This window comes from Euphorbia lathyris, chromosome 3, assembly GCF_963576675.1.
Source record: "Euphorbia lathyris chromosome 3, ddEupLath1.1, whole genome shotgun sequence".
Classification (NCBI taxonomy): Eukaryota; Viridiplantae; Streptophyta; class Magnoliopsida; order Malpighiales; family Euphorbiaceae; genus Euphorbia; species Euphorbia lathyris.
In genome coordinates, this window is record NC_088912.1 from 99229252 (window position 1) to 99245262 (window position 16011).

At 42.2% G+C, this 16011-nt stretch overlaps 1 long non-coding RNA gene across 1 annotated transcript; it reads left to right on the forward strand.

Annotated features, from left to right (window-relative positions):
- Positions 1–7082: 7082 nt before the first annotated feature.
- Positions 7083–8971, forward strand: LOC136223904 (uncharacterized). Its single transcript, XR_010686197.1, has 2 exons — positions 7083–7592; positions 7695–8971. It is a non-coding gene; the product is annotated as an uncharacterized lncRNA (long non-coding RNA).
- Positions 8972–16011: the final 7040 nt, after the last annotated feature.

The following is a 16011-nucleotide window of genomic DNA, read 5'->3' on the forward strand; positions in this document are numbered from 1 at the left end:
TGGCCGCTCTTCACCGGTCTCACCTCTTTCCTTAGTTCGGTCTGACCTCCAAAGATTTCTTTCGTTCTTTATTCCATTTTTGTAATCATTTTCCATTTATGAGTCTGTTTTCTAAGCTCTGTGAATCTATTGTGTTGTTTGCAGGTTAAGAAAAGAAAGTCACAGAATAAAAAACTGAAAATGTAGTGGTTGTTTCCTTTTTAAAATTTTCATTCTAGAATAAAAATGTAAAATTAATGAATTTTAAAGAAAGCATAAAGATGCATAGGGTTTCATAAGAGGAAACTAAGTTCGGTACTCCTGACTCATCTTCATTTTAGAACCAACCTTCTTCATCATCATAAGTTTGTTCATTTTGGTTCCACTCAACATTTGTCGACTCATCTTCATGATGGAACCTACCTCGAGCACACCCATAAATATCTTCGTTGTGGTACTATTGAACCTCCTCCAATTCATCATCATAATGGAATCTATCTTCATTATCTTCATAAGGATCCCCATGTTGGTTCCAGTCAACGTGCTGAAGCCCACTCTCATCACAATAGACTCCATCTTTGCCGTTTTCATAAGCGACCCCACATCGGTTCCACTCAATGTTCTGATTATTGTTCTCATCATGGTAAACCCTATCATCTTCATAATATTCATTCTCATTCTCTTGATAATAAGATTCACCATCCCCACATATTTCATCTTCGGAAGCATGTTCTCTCTCTCTTCAACCCCATCATTGAATTCACTTTCATAATAATGACGTTAATCATTTCGTTCTAGTTCATTCTCGGATTAGTTACTAAAGGTTACAACTTCACGACTATATATAGCTTGCATCTCAAGCTATCAAGGTACACATTCACACAATCCTAGAAACCCTACTTTGTCAATTCAGTTTACTCTTCTATACTTTATACTGACTTTGGCATCGGAGCTTCCCCCCGTCGAACCCAACGACGCCCCCACAGAGATGGAAGCTAATCGGAAATTCTCCACAAGTCATCAATTTCTGATAATATTGGGATATTATCCTAAGGATCAAAGGAGATATTCGCCCACAACAACCGTGTATTGATCACCTGATACCAGAATGCCGCGACGTATCAGGCGAGGGGATCCGACAGGCGGATCACCAAGACTCCGCCACGTGATCCACAGTCAAACCTATGTGGAGATCCGCCATAACCCCTCGGTCCGCCAGCTGAGCAGCGGAGCCGATTCCGCAATAAAGGCCATTAATGAGCTATTAATAAGCTAACGGACATACCTAAAGGAAACTAGTAACCGCCATTAATGAAGCATTAATGGAGACTTTCTAGTTACTAAAGGTTACAACTTCACGACTATATATAGCTTGCATCTCAAGCTATCAAGGTACACATTCACACAATCCTAGAAACCCTACTTTGTCAATTCAGTTTACTCTTCCATACTTTATACTGACTTTGGCATCGGAGCTTCCCCCCGTCGAACCCAACGACGCCCCCACAGAGACGGAAGCTAATCGGAAATTCTCCATAAGTCATCAATTGGTGCGGTGATCGTGGACCCTTAACCACATAAAGGGTTTTCATTCACGTTGTAAGACATGACGAGTGGAGGTCAGAATCCCTCATCGGGGATTGAAACACCATTGGTAACACCATCAAGCCAACCTGTAACTAGCGCTGGTCGCGTTGATATAAATGCTCCTACGACGCATGGTGAAAGGAGTATGTCGCCAGATTCATTCATCGAAATATGTGCGGGATCCATAGGAAGAGAGTTCGGACCTGAGATGGAGAACCGCCTAAGGTCGTTCATGATAATTCCAGAGCTTCGGTGCACGGCCCCAACTCCTACAGCATCTCAATGGCCATAGGCAGCTATAGGATCGAACGCCCATGATTCTTCATTTATCCAAACTCAACCTGTGGATTCCATGGTGATTACTACCGTCGCAGTAGGTAACCCACCACTCAATCAGCAACTATTTTCTGATGGAGCAGAAGGGAGTCGAAGGAATGACCAAACTCTCCCAGGGGGACCAGTAAACCCTAGGGTGAATCTGGGCGGATCAGGTGCCCCAAGTCGCCCGCGGTCGAATCTCTCAGAAGGCGGATCAGAAGGCTGAAGACATAAAAAGAGAAAGAAGGGAAGCGGCAGGTGATCAAAGTCACCTTCACCTCCAAGGCAGAGGTCATCCCGACGGGGTAGGTCACGCCCATCCTCAGGTCGGAGACAAAGTAAGAGGCCAGTAGAGACACCTCGTCCGGATAGGTCACAACCACCGCCGAACCAAGGAGATGAAGATAGACAAGCTCCTCCTGGAGGACATGGAAGTGGAGGTGGGCGTTCGCCATCAGATCTGTCGTCCGGCTCAAGCTCCTCATCTTCTCCGAGTCGATCCCCACATAGGAGACCTCCGAGTAGATCTCCAAATAGGAGATGCCCCATGGCAGATCTAGACAATTTAACGAATCTAGTTAGAGTTGCGGTGCTCCGCATAAACGAAGAGAATGTCAGGCATAATCCATTCGCCAATCGTGATTCGCCCTTTACGGCATGGATCGAAGCTGAGGAAACAGATAGGCATTTCAAAATACCTAATATCCCGGTTTACATGGGCGTAGACAACCCTGAGGCCCATGCCAGAAAGTACCGAATGTTGCTTAGCCTTAATCGAGCCAGTGAAGCTGTATTATGCCGGATGTTTATCACCACGCTAGGAGGACCTGCTTATGATTGGTTCCAATCTTTACCTCCCGGATCGATAGACAGCTGGGATCAGTTGAGTAGAGAGTTTTGTGCCAAATTTGCTGGATGTATCCCTCCAGTGGTCAAATTGCGGAAGCTTTTTGAGTTGAAACAGAAAGCAAGTGAACCCCTTCGAGAATATGTAGTTAATTTCAACAAATTGTGTATACGAATTGTCGATGTGGATGTCTCCATGGCGGTGGAAGCTCTAGTGAAAAACACCACATGTAAAAGCTTGCAGGAAGATCTGATCAGAAAGAAGCCCAGAGATATGGCGGAGTTGATAGAACGGTGCAAGGACTTCATGGAGGTGGATGATATCCGCCGGGAGTCAGTGTCTCCGCCCAAAAAGGACAAAGGCGAATCTCGATGACGGGATAAAGAGAAAGACAAGAATCCTGATTCGTCATCCAGAAGCAGGCGTCGAGGCTCTAAGAACAAATCGGCATACATGTCGTCGTTTACACCATTAAACGCCTCCAAAAGCGAAGTGCTGATGTGGATAGAGAACAGCCAGCACAAGCGGGGCATTTCATACCCTGAACCAAAAGGGGGGGAGTACACCAACACCGGGAAAAATCCCAAAAATTATTGCAAATACCATAAGAAGAATGGTCATGATACGGACGCATGCTGGGAGTTGGCCAGAGAGATAGAAAGGCTTATCGAAAGGGGAAAGCTGGACAGGTTCGTCCAAAATGATAACAAGAAAGGAGATGGTGATAGATCAAGAGACGATCAGAAAAAGAAGGCGAAAGGCACCATCAATGTCATAGCGAGCGGACCAGGATATGAACCTGTGCTGAAAAAGGCAAAGACCACTGCCCTGGATAGGGCATCACTTAATCGCCCTTTTGCGGACGTAGGCCCGAAGATTCCTCCTCATGCAGATGCACTGGTCATTACCATGATGATAGAAGGATGGGAGATGAAAAGAGTGATGATTAACACCGGAAGTTCATGCAACGTCATCATAAGAGGGGCATTCGCCAAGCTTATGGTCGATCCCATCCAAGTGGAAACCACCATAGTAGACATCTTGGGGGTAACAGGGCACACCATCCAAACAAAAGGCCAGGTAACACTAGATTGTGAATTGGCAGATGAAGATCAAATCTGGAAGGGAGATCTGGAATTCTCCATCCTAGATGGCCAGTTAGCTTACAATATCATCCTCGGGCGGCCCTTCATCTCCGAAGCCGCGGTACTCATCTCCATACGCCACTTAACTATTTACATCCCCACGGCCAAGGGAGGTGTAATGATCCGAGGAAACCAAAAAGTTGCTCAGGAGACGTATTCGGCATCCTTAATGATTCGCCCGCAGTCTAAAGATGAGGACGAAGAAGAACTTGTCACAATGGCCTTGGGTGAAACAGAAATGTACCTTATGGCAGATGAAAAATAGGTACAGATGGCTAAAGGGCTAAAGGGAGAGATTAAGGAAGCTATTACCAAGGTTCTCCATGAGTCAGAAGATGTCTTTGCGTGGAAAGATGAGATTCTTCCAGGGATTAGTCCAGATGTGATCTCACAAACTCAATATTGACAAGGACGCGGTCCCGGTGGCACAAAAACGGAGGAACCGTGGTCCTGAGAGGCAGAAGGTGATAGAAGAGGAAATCACCAAGCTCAAGCGGGCGGACGCCATTGAAGAGGTGCTTTATACACAGTGGCTGGCGAATGTAGTCCTCATCAAAAAAGCAGGCGGATCATACCGCATGTGTATTGACTTCACAGATCTCAACAAAGCTTGTCCCAAAGATAACTACCCCTTGTCGTGTATCGATATCCTAGTCAATGGAACAGCAGGACACGCCATGTACTCCTTCACTGATGTGAAGTCGAGTTATCACCAGATCCCGATGGAGCCTTCGGATAGAATCAAAACTTTGTTCGTGACACACCAGGCCACCTATTGCTTCAAAGTCATGCCCTTTGGTCTTAAGAACGCGGGGGCAACCTATCAACGGATGATGAACAAAATATTCGAAGGAAGCAAAGGTGATAACTTTTCTATCTATGTGGATGATATGATCATCAAAAGTACCACTGTAGAAAAGCATGCGGATGATATAAAGGAGGTACTCGGCGTACTCCGACATCACAACATTAAATTGAATCCAGAGAAATGTACCTTTGGAGCGATGTAGGTGTCGCGGCCTCGCCCGGGCGGACCGGGGGGTGGACACCGTTGATGACAGATGCTGTGATTGGCGCCGAAAGCAACCAATCGCGGAATCAAGCTGCTCGGTAGGGCCGGAACTCGGAGTATGGAAGAGTCGCCACCCACGAATGGGAAAATGAACACCGATCCCTTGCGGGAGACCGGCGTGGGTTCGGGAAACTTAGGTACGAGCCGAGAAGGCTAGCTCCTTTCTGGAGAAAGGCTACTAGACACCCCGACATCGCCCGGTTATGAACCACCGGCCTCCTACTTAGCGTGTTAGGTGATAACAGACTAATCGCATATTTCTTTAAGTTTAAAATTCATTTGAAACATTTTCTTTCTCGCTTTGAAAACCGTTTTGAGCATGTTATTTGAAAGCCATTTTAGTAAAGAATCACCCATTTTGCATAAATTTAAAGTATATAGGAGAGAGAGGGGGAGGAGAAAGAATTAATTTATTCACAGTGTGATTTAATGCTTTAGACTATACACTAACTCTAAGCTAATCTCATTCCCCAAAAATGAGTTTATTTACATGGTTCGTACCTTAATCGCCGTTGGAACGATTTAGGTACGTTTCAAAACCCCGTTAATTTACATGACATCGACTCGAATCGCCGTTGGAACGACTCGAGCGTTTGAAAACGTGAGATAAGAAGTTTTAACAAAAAAACGTGATTAAACATACAAGTCCATTTATTTTTATACAAAACTGTTTAATTAGGAAAACGATTCAAAAACTCGGTTATTTACGATGAAAATGGTTTTATTTACAAGGTTCGCTTAATCCGCCGTTGGAACGAATTAAGGTTTCAACACGTGATATTTTGGAAACGGTTTAAAATGACAAAAATCTTTTATTTACACTTGAAGAATATCTAGAAAAGCTTTAATTTAAACAAACAACTTGAAATCTCTTTTTATCTTTTATTTTTCCTTTTTCACTCAATTATCCTTCATTTGAACATAATGACAACAATTAATAAATTAAATCCAAATTCACCCCAACCAAAACATTTTCCAAATCATATATACATATAGGAAATTTAAAAGGAAAAGAAGAAAGATGTACATATATATATATTTTTGATAGAAATGATAATTATACATATACATTTAAAAGAAAAAGTAAATAATAAAGACCATGATTAATAGATAAAAAATGACAATAATATTCACAAATGGTGTCGCACCCTGGCTTCCGGTTTTTACGCAGGTCGGGGTGCGTGGCCGGCTCAATCCGCCTTTTTCGTGTTTTAAGGTTTCGAGTCGCCACCAATCATCACTTGGAAATACGTGTGCGGGCGTGATTGGTTACCCTATCTATTTGGATTGACTCTGTATCGTTTGGTTTTGATAAGGACGGTCTTCAGAGAGATTCAAAGTTCGTTTTTTCCGGTTACGTGTAGGGAAGAGATGTGATCTCACCCTACCCCGCCCAACGTATCGGTACTATTGTGATATTACGTGCTTGCTATTTGTTTTGCTTTGAATTGTCGATATAAAACAGGCACTTGCGGGTTTTTGGGGTTATCGGGTTTAATACATAATTCTAATGACGTTTTCACATCGATTAGAATTAACTTGGTTTATGAGTTCGAATGACGTTTTCACATCAATTCGAGTTAATTTAATTACGAATTCGAGTGACGTTTTCACATCGATCCGAATTAATTTGGTTTATGAATTCGAAAGACGTTTTCACATCAATTCGAATTAATTTAGTTATGAATTCGGGTGACGTTTTCACATCAATCCGAATTAATTTGATTTACAGATTCGAATGACGTTTTCACATCAATCCGAATTAATTTAATTATGGATTCGAATGATGTTTTCACAACGATCCGAATTAATTTGGTTATAAATTCGGATGACGTTTTCACATCGATCCGAATTAATTCGGTTTGTTTTATTGATTCGAGATAACATCTCGAATTAATTATTTTTGAAATCGTGCATATCATATATACACGATGCATTTATACTTTTTTTTTTTTATTATTTAACGAATTATGTATACACAAATTTATAAAATAAAATCGTTATTAAACTTAACGAAATATGCATGTATCACATAAAAAGACTAAATGATAATTATAAAATGAGAGGGTTAAAATTAACATTACAACTACTTTACTTGAATTCACCCGAAAATTATATATGTGAGCAAATAAAAACTAATCAAATAAAACTACAAAATAATAATTTAAATTCACAAAACAACTTAAACCCATATATATTTGAGTTAAGTTAATTAGTCTTGAAAATTAAATTAACTAACTAATTGAATCAAGTTAAAAGAAAATAAAATAGGCTATAAAATGAAAGTAAAGCAAATAAATAGGAAATATTTACCAAGGCCATTAGAAGAAGAGAGGGGGGCGAAATAAGCTTGCAAAATCCCATGGATCCATCATTTAAATGATGATACAAAATTTGGATTTTTTGGGGTTATTTTACCTCATTTTGTACAGCAGCCTCCACATCTACCTTCTTCTTTCTCATTTTCTTTGTTTCTCTTCTCTTTCAAAAAGGAACAGTAGCTCTTCCCTGTCTAGGCCATTCCGATCTGCTCCCTCTCCTTTGGCTTTCTACTCTCTTCTCGTTTTCAAGCGCATGCGGATGGCGATGACAGCCACAACAACGACGATACTCTCCTTTACGGCTTCATCGGACCTAACCGGCGGTAAGTCTTCTTCCTCCTGTTTTGAAATTCAATCTCAGGATCTCCATTTTCTCCTTGTTATTCTTCCTTTCTTTGATTTTTATTTGGTTCGGATCCTTCAAGGCCGAAGGTCGGCGGTGACGGAGGAAGACAGGTGGGAGCAGATGGTAGTGGATCCGGTGAACAGAGTGAAAAGAGGGTAAATTCGGAAACAAATGATAAATATATATATTTGGATTTTTCTGGGTTAAATAGCAATGGAAATGCAGAACTATATGTATAGAAACTGGATTTGATTTGCAGGAAATAAATGGGTAAAAAACAAAGAGATTATAATAAGAAAATCAAGAGCTCAACTGTGTTGTTTTGTATTGATATGCTTGAATATTACATTTGATGTTGATGCAGTCTATGAAAACTCTGTTTTTGCTCTCTTTTGTCTTCCACCTCTATTACCATGAAGTTCTTCTCCTATTACAGTGACGAAATTTTACCAAATTACTATCCCTTTACATTGAGATTACAGATCTTTTCCCCCCTATTACAGTGATGAAAGATTTTCAGTGTTTTTTTTTTTACTCAAAGTTGCTCTCGCCCCTTTTACAGTGATCAGCTTTGTCAATTTATAGTAAGAAAATCACTGTGAATTATTGATCATGATTTCTTCATATTTCCTACTGTACCCTTGGGGGTTAATTTGTCAATCTGCTTGCTTTTTTTTCACTTCTCGATGCCTGATGGGATGATCTCATCTCTGCTGAATTATTGATTTTTTTGATAAAAATGCGATTTGGTCCCTGTAATTGTGATTTTTGCGGACGGACTCTGCATTTGATCCGAGTCGGTAAGTTTGTTGGGAATTGACGGAATTAGTCCCGAATCGAATCGCCTATTTGAACTCCGGGTCCCTGTTTGACTGTTGCCGCTCCGGTTTGATTTAGTAGTCGCGGGTTAAATCTGATGATTCTGGACTGTCCTGTACGTATTTGGTCGCCTCGGATGGACTTTAGTTGTCTCGGGTGAATTTTGATTCTCCCCTGTGAATTTAGTCGCCTCGGATGAATTCTGATTGTCCCCTGTGAATTTAGTCGCCTCGGATGAATTCTGATTGTCCCCTGTGAATTTAGTCGCCTCGGATAAAAACGAACAGGCACTCCCGGGTTGAATGTGGGCTTTTGACCCTGCTTTTCGGGATCCTGAGTTGCCTCGGCGTTCAAAGTGGGGTACAGAAACCCCCGACATTGTATGGCGGCCCCCCGGGTCCGCTACATTTGCTCCGTTTTTTTTTATTTTATTTTTTCTGCAAAAGATGTAATTAGAAGTTAAACATTTGTACCGTAATGTAATTTGTATTCGTATATTATTACTTTATTAATAAAAGCTCCATTATTTATTTTATATATATTTTTATCATTGTTTCCATTTTATTTAACGCAATTAGCCCAGCAGCACACGACGAGTTAAAACGCTTAATAAATACGACTCGAGTTACAATAACACGTGACCGTGAAATTTTACAACAAAGCAATTTGAACTCGACTAATCTGAAAAAAGAAGAATATTACCTCCACCGACCTATTTAATAAAGACGCACTTTGGGCTATGACGACGACTAACATTTTAAGGCAACGTTCAATTGTCGTTAACTTATCAGCTTTTCAATTTTGGATCCATCCATCATAATTTGTTATTTCGAAATCACTTATATTCTAAACCTTTAATTATAGTACAAATCGTGACCAAAGTCAAAAATTAACTTTTAACTTCGATATACGATGTTATATCATAATTCGTAATTCAGACTATAGGCGTTTCCAAATACAGATTACGACAAATAAATACGTATTGAAATGTCAATTTGACTGATTGACATTTGAACTTTAATTAATAAATTATAACTCGAATTCGAGCAAATTCAGTTTTATTCAAAATACGAGGAACGTATCTCGAATAAGATTTATAATAGGTTAAAATTATGCATTAATTCTATTAAGTCACATTTCGAATATAATTCGATATTTTTACCGATTTATACCGAAATATGGCAAATTAGCCTTAATAGCACCATTTTCCCTTAATAAATTATTTTCGAGATAATACTGTATATTTTGAATAATTCGTGAATTGTTCAGATTTTGAGTGAAAATTATTAAAAATTTAAAAATTGGTCCGGACAAAAATGGGTATCTACAAATGGTAAGAAATTAACTTTTAACCCCAAAACTATTATGATAAGTATATATAGAAAATAACTCCTAATAACCCCAAAATGACAAGTATGTATAGTTTAAATGAATTTAAAGGAAAATCTATACATATAATTTTATCAAATCAAATTAATGAAAAATAATATCTAAACATGTTGAATAAATATATACAAAATAATTAAAAATAATTTGAATACATATATTACATAATTATACATATATATATGAAGGACCAAAAGTCTAAAAGTTGAGAAAGAAGGACCAGAACAGCATTTTTTACATTTCAGCAGTTTTACCGACGGAAATTCCGTCAGTAAACTACCTTTTGCGACAGAAAATGGAAAATTACAGAAACAGTACCTAACATTCCAGATCTGTTCAAACACTTTAAACTTAATCTATTCTTCGTTTTGGATCTCCGAACTACCAAAATTGGATCATAGTCTATAACGGAGACTCCTAAAACGATGTTTAATTCGAAACGTTATTTACAAAATGTTTAAAATTTATAATTACAACGTTTTAGTCCCGAACTACCCTTAACACGGGTCACGGTTCGTGTTGGGACTTAAAACGAGGTTTTTTAATTCAAAACAAAACCAAACGTTTATTTAATACGAGACGAAACTTAAATAAATCCGGGAAAATAAATAATCGTGTTTAAATAAATAACTAACTAATTACACGAATAAATAAAAATAAACAAAATAAAATAATTGAAATAAATAAAACGAGTCTAGTCCTCGGATAATACCTCAAGATCGGTATTGACAGTTGAAGTCGGTTGATTCCACGAGTTACGATTTTTGTGTTTTTCGGTGTTTTTAGAAAAATTTTAACTTTTAGGAAATTCGGATTTTTAGGGAAAAAAAAATATTTTTCCCAAAAAATTACTTTCTCTCTCTAAAAAATGTTTTAGAGTGAGAGAGTCCCAAAAATCCTCCTCCCACAAATGCATGGGGATCCGTGCCTTTTTATAGGCACGGATCCTAAAACATTTTGTGCGTGGCCCTACGGGCGTCGGGCTACGCCCAAAAATTTTTGGGCTACGCCCAAAACGGTTGGGCGTCCGCCCAATGAGCGTTGGGCTTTCGTCCGACGTTGTGGGGCGTCCGCCCATCGAACGTCGGACGACGCCGACACCCCTCGGGCCGCGTCCAACGCTCGACGAGCGACGCCCATCATCCGACAGGCGATGTTTCACACCCGGCCCATCGGGCGGGCATTCGACGCGTCGCGCCCCCTTTTCCTTTTTTTATTTTTTAAAATTTCCTAACTAATGGAATCAACCGCTTTAGCCGTTTGTCGTGGGTTTTCGTCACAGGTCCTCCGACTCGGTGTCTACAGTTGCCCCTACTTTTCTATTTTGACAGTGATGTGTGTGTTTTGAAAACGTTTTTTGCTAACGTAGCACATGCAATGAAAATATATTAAAGTAAAAGACACATATAGAGTAGGAGGAAGAATACTTGATCTCCGCGCCGCACGCTCCAGCTTCGTCTTCCGTCTTCACCGTCCTTGCCTTTGAATCGGCTGCTGGTGGATGCTTTTCTTAGGGACCCTAGCCTAAATCGACCGCGGGTAAATGACTCTTTCTAGCGACCCTAGTCATCGACCGCGGGTAAGAATGGCTCTCTCTAGCAACCTCGGTCATCGACCGTAGGTAAGATGGCTCAATAGCAACCTCGGTCATCGACCGTAGGTAAGATGGCTCAATAGCAAAAAAGGCTCTCTCTAGCAATTCTGAACTTCAACACACTGTCGTCTGTATTTTTACTAGAGCTATCGTCTTGGGTATTTGAGTTGTTGATAGGAACGTCCTTATCCTTTTGTCGGGAACACTTTAGACTAAAAATTATTTTTCATTGACTGTTGTCTGTATTTTGACTGGCGCCACTGTTCTGTAAAATTTCGGCTGTCATTTGGAGACGTATCCTTGGGGTATTGGTCACCGCCTGGCTGAAACGCAGGCTGAAACGGACTGCAAATCGGAGGTCTGTGCACCTGGTAATTAATTATTTACTTTTTACCTTTATGTCACGTCGTACCTTTTTCGCTTATTACGAAAATGTCATTCCCTTTCTTTATAAAAGGGTGGTGGGGTTCATTTCCAACCCCACACCTTCTCTCTCTTCTTTCTTTCTCTAACTCTAACCTTAGAGCATTCTTGTGATGGGTTCTCATAGGCACGATTGCACGAAGGGTATGGAAGCGGGTTTCGAGGATTTGACTAGAGTGGCTCCTTTTCAGAATCCTGATTCTCACCTGAGCCGGACCAACGTCAATCCGGTAAGTACTCCCTTGTTTTTACTTATCAAGACTTCTAGGCTTTAGCTGCCCCATTTCGAACGTCGTTTGCATGCTAACCTTTAATCTGCTTAGAAGCCTTTTAGTTAGAAAACGCAAATTTTTATGCGCGTGAGCGATGCTTTTTGTTTTTTCGTTTATTGAAAGAATGTGAACAATATGCATGTGAATAGTAAAAATACGAACAATGCATGCCAATAGTAAAAAAACGTGAATAGTAAAAACGTGAATAGTGCACGTGAATAGCGCGCGCGAATAGTAAAAACATGAATAGTGCGTGTGAATAGTAAAAACGTGAATAGTAAAACGTAGAAACGTACATGAATAGTAAAAAATCGTGAATAGTGCACGCGAATTGTAAAAACGTGAATAGTAAAAATTGTAAAAGAAACTAAATGCTTTTAACCCAAGCTTGAATTGGATTAAACTCCTCGCAAGCACACGGGAGAGTGGAACACCAAAGAATAATGAATTAATCAAATCCTATACAAATGATCCTACGAATGAAATCTCAAAAAGTAACGATCCTAACCGAAAGGAATTTCTATGTTAGATTTAAACACAACCGAAAGAATAACTAGCTTAACGGAATTCTTATTAGATGCACGTATAGAAGTGAGGCTCTCGAGGAATAATGACTTTAGTTTAGCCTCTTGTCTTACCCGCACTGTTCAGGTTATTGGCATTAGTGGGACCACCGAGGGTATCCATGCCTGGTATGCTATGCTTAGCCCAGCGGCCAAAGCCCGTGTTCGAGGGTTGGGCTTCGAGCCCTTTATTATGGCGCTGCCTCGTGCCAATGGTGTGTGCGACCGATGCGGCTTGCGTGCTTTATGTGAGAGGTGGGTAGACTCGACCCACACCTTTCACCTTCTGTTTGGGGGAGATGACGATCTCGCCCCACGACTTCTCGTTATTGACTGGATTGCGGGGTAGCGGTATTTCGGTCCCCCTTTGCTTCGACATGGTGCGTCCTCGGGTCGACCTTGCTGAGATATCTGATCTGATCGGACCCGGAGTCTATACGGGTGTCAAGGCCACTCCGGCGAAGTTTGTTACTACTTTCGGGCTGCTGAGCCGCAGGGACTTCTGCGACCGAGATGACACGGATCGAGCCACCTGCAGCTTCCTCCTGTATGTTTTAGGCGACACAATCTTTCGCACCAAGAGCGGAACCATACACGCAAGTCTCATCCAGGCTTTCCGCGATTTAGACGCAGTGTCGTCCTATGATTGGGCTGGAGCCGGCTTGGCTTTCCTATACAAGTTCTTGGACTTGACTTGCCGGAAGCGCAAGGATTTCAGCGGTTACACCTTCGCCCTCCTGGTACGTCCTCTATCATCAGCTTGTCTTTTTATTTTTTTCACGATTTTTGCTTCTGACATCGATTTCTGCGAGCAGGTTTGGGCCTATGAGAGGCGGATTCTTCCGAGCGCCCGCAGGAGTAGGCCGCGCGCGGTCACGCTTCCACTCATGGCGAGGTGGAGCGACTTTGATTTGCACACTGAGAGGAGGCGGACGGTGGCACAACTCCTATTATGGATTGACACGCGGAGCTTGGGACAGGTGAACGTCTCCTAGCTATGCTGGATTTTCGTTTGATCTTGTCTGACTTTTCTTTTGTTTTTCAGATTTCTTTCAGATGGGACGACCTCGACTTCGGTCCCGATTACGCTTATGTCACTCGCATTCAGGGGCAGCAGTGTGTGCTCACCGGCCCATGCGTGCGAGCATGGTATTTGGGCGACCGGAGCTTTACCGGGGTTAGCGCCACACATTGGACACCAGGCGAGATCCCTGTGTCCATGTTCGCGGTGAGGGTCATGCCCATGCAGGAGATACGCGGTGAGCTGACTCGTCGATTCGCGCCTCGTGACGTGTGGGACCACGCGAGGGGTCGCGCCCATTATTTATCGACACTGTTGACTCCGTTGGACCCTCCCGAGGTTGTGATGGACGTGGATCCTGCGGATGACGTGTTCTCAGCGGCGGCCGTTGCCGGGGTCTTTGGCCTAGAGGAGGTTCCGGTAAGTGCTTGACTTATTTATTCTTTTATTTGTGAAATAATTAGGTGTATTCATTTTGTCTTTGCTTGCAGGATGGTTCCTTGAGGAGCACTCGGACGTCGGACTTTTTCGATGGGTCCCGAGCCCGAACATCCGCGAGCGAGCCTTCTTATTACGCCGGCGAGTCCTCAGGCGCTGCCCGACCAGAGCGGCTCCACCTTAGCGCACCTTTCCCGATTCCAAGGAGAGAGTATTCGACAGTTCATTATGGCGAGGCGGGCGTGGCATACTCCGGCGTTGAGACAGCCCCTCCAGTTTTCACCTCGATGGTGCCGTTCGATCCCCCTGATGCCCTCCATGCCTCGAGGGAGACGTGCACCGACCTCGTGGGATTGTCTGATTATTTGAGAGAGCAGCTCAACCTTCGTTGCGCCAGCCACCTGGTGAGTATTCTTATTCTGTTTTAGTGTAGTGAAATGTATGCGTGTGATGCACATATGTATGTATGACTTCTGTTGTTGTCTGTTTTGGTGTTTTTTCTTTTTTTATTTGCAGAGCGATTTTCATGCAAACGATCAGCGGTTCAGCGAGTCGCAGCGGGATGCCGATGCTAGGGTCGGACATGTCTACCGAGAGAGAGATGCTCATTGGTCGGAGATGATGCGAGTGGAGACCGAGGGGCGCCTTGCCACGGAGGAGGGTCGTCGGGTTGCCGAGGAGGCCTTATCTGCGGAGCGGGCTTCTCGTCTGAGGGACTTTGAGGACTTCTGGGATTTTCCTCCTTATTAGGCCCATTATTTGTAGTCTTTTTCATTAGTATTACCCCGATGTATAGCTTGTATATAGGGAGAGGGGTGGATAGGACGTAGGCTTTTTATGTGAAAGAGGTAGGAAATGTATAACTCATGATTCATAATACAATGCATTCAGTAGATTATAATGATTCCAATCATCCTCTTCAAACATATTCATGCCTTTATTTATTTACAACCAACAGAAATATTTAGCCGCTTATACATTATTTTCATAATTGCTCAAGATATAACTACTGTTACCAGGACCCGCCTTTTTTCGGTTTTCAGATCCCAGCGATTTTTCAACTCTCCTTTTATTACCCCGGAATTTTCAAATGAGTGCCCTTTCGAGTTTTCACCCATTGGGATGTCCCTTATTGTTGCATAGGTCGCCCTTTGCGGGTTTTCAACCTATCGGGAATTTTCATTTCCTTTTTTTTTTTACGAAAAGTATTTCTTAAGCCTATCCAGATTGGTAGGTTCGGAGAACTCCATGCCGTCCATAGTAGTAAGCTTCACCGCCCCCTTGCTTAGGATCTTCTTCACGAAGAACGGTCCTTCCCTGTTTGGCCTAAACTTGCCCCTAGGGTCAGTGTGCGTCATTCGGATCTGTTTCAGCACCATATCCCCTTCTTTGATAGGGCTGGCCTTGACCTTTTTGTTGAAGGCTCGGGCCATCCTTCTCTAATATAACTGCACATGGTAAAGAGCCTCCATCCTTTTCTCGTCCACCAATGCCAATTGTTTCACATCGCTTCTTCACCCATTCCGTCTCGGGAATCTCTGCTTCTACTGCGATTCTCAACGATCGCTTTTCAATTTCAATTGGGAGAACGGCTTCTGCCCCATATACTAAGGAGAACGACGTTTCCCCAGTTGACGTTCTAACCGTCGTGCGATAGGCCCATAAAGCGAACGGAAGCTGCTCGTGCCAATTCCGATGCGACTCCACTGTCTTTACGAGAATCCTCTTAAGGTTCTTGTTTGCGGCTTCTACTGCCCCGTTGGCTTGCGGGCGATAGGGAGAAGACTTATGATGCTCAATACCGTACTCTTGGAAGAGACTTTTCACTTCCCCTTGAAACTGGACCCCATTATCCGTGATCATGTAATGAGGCACTCCGA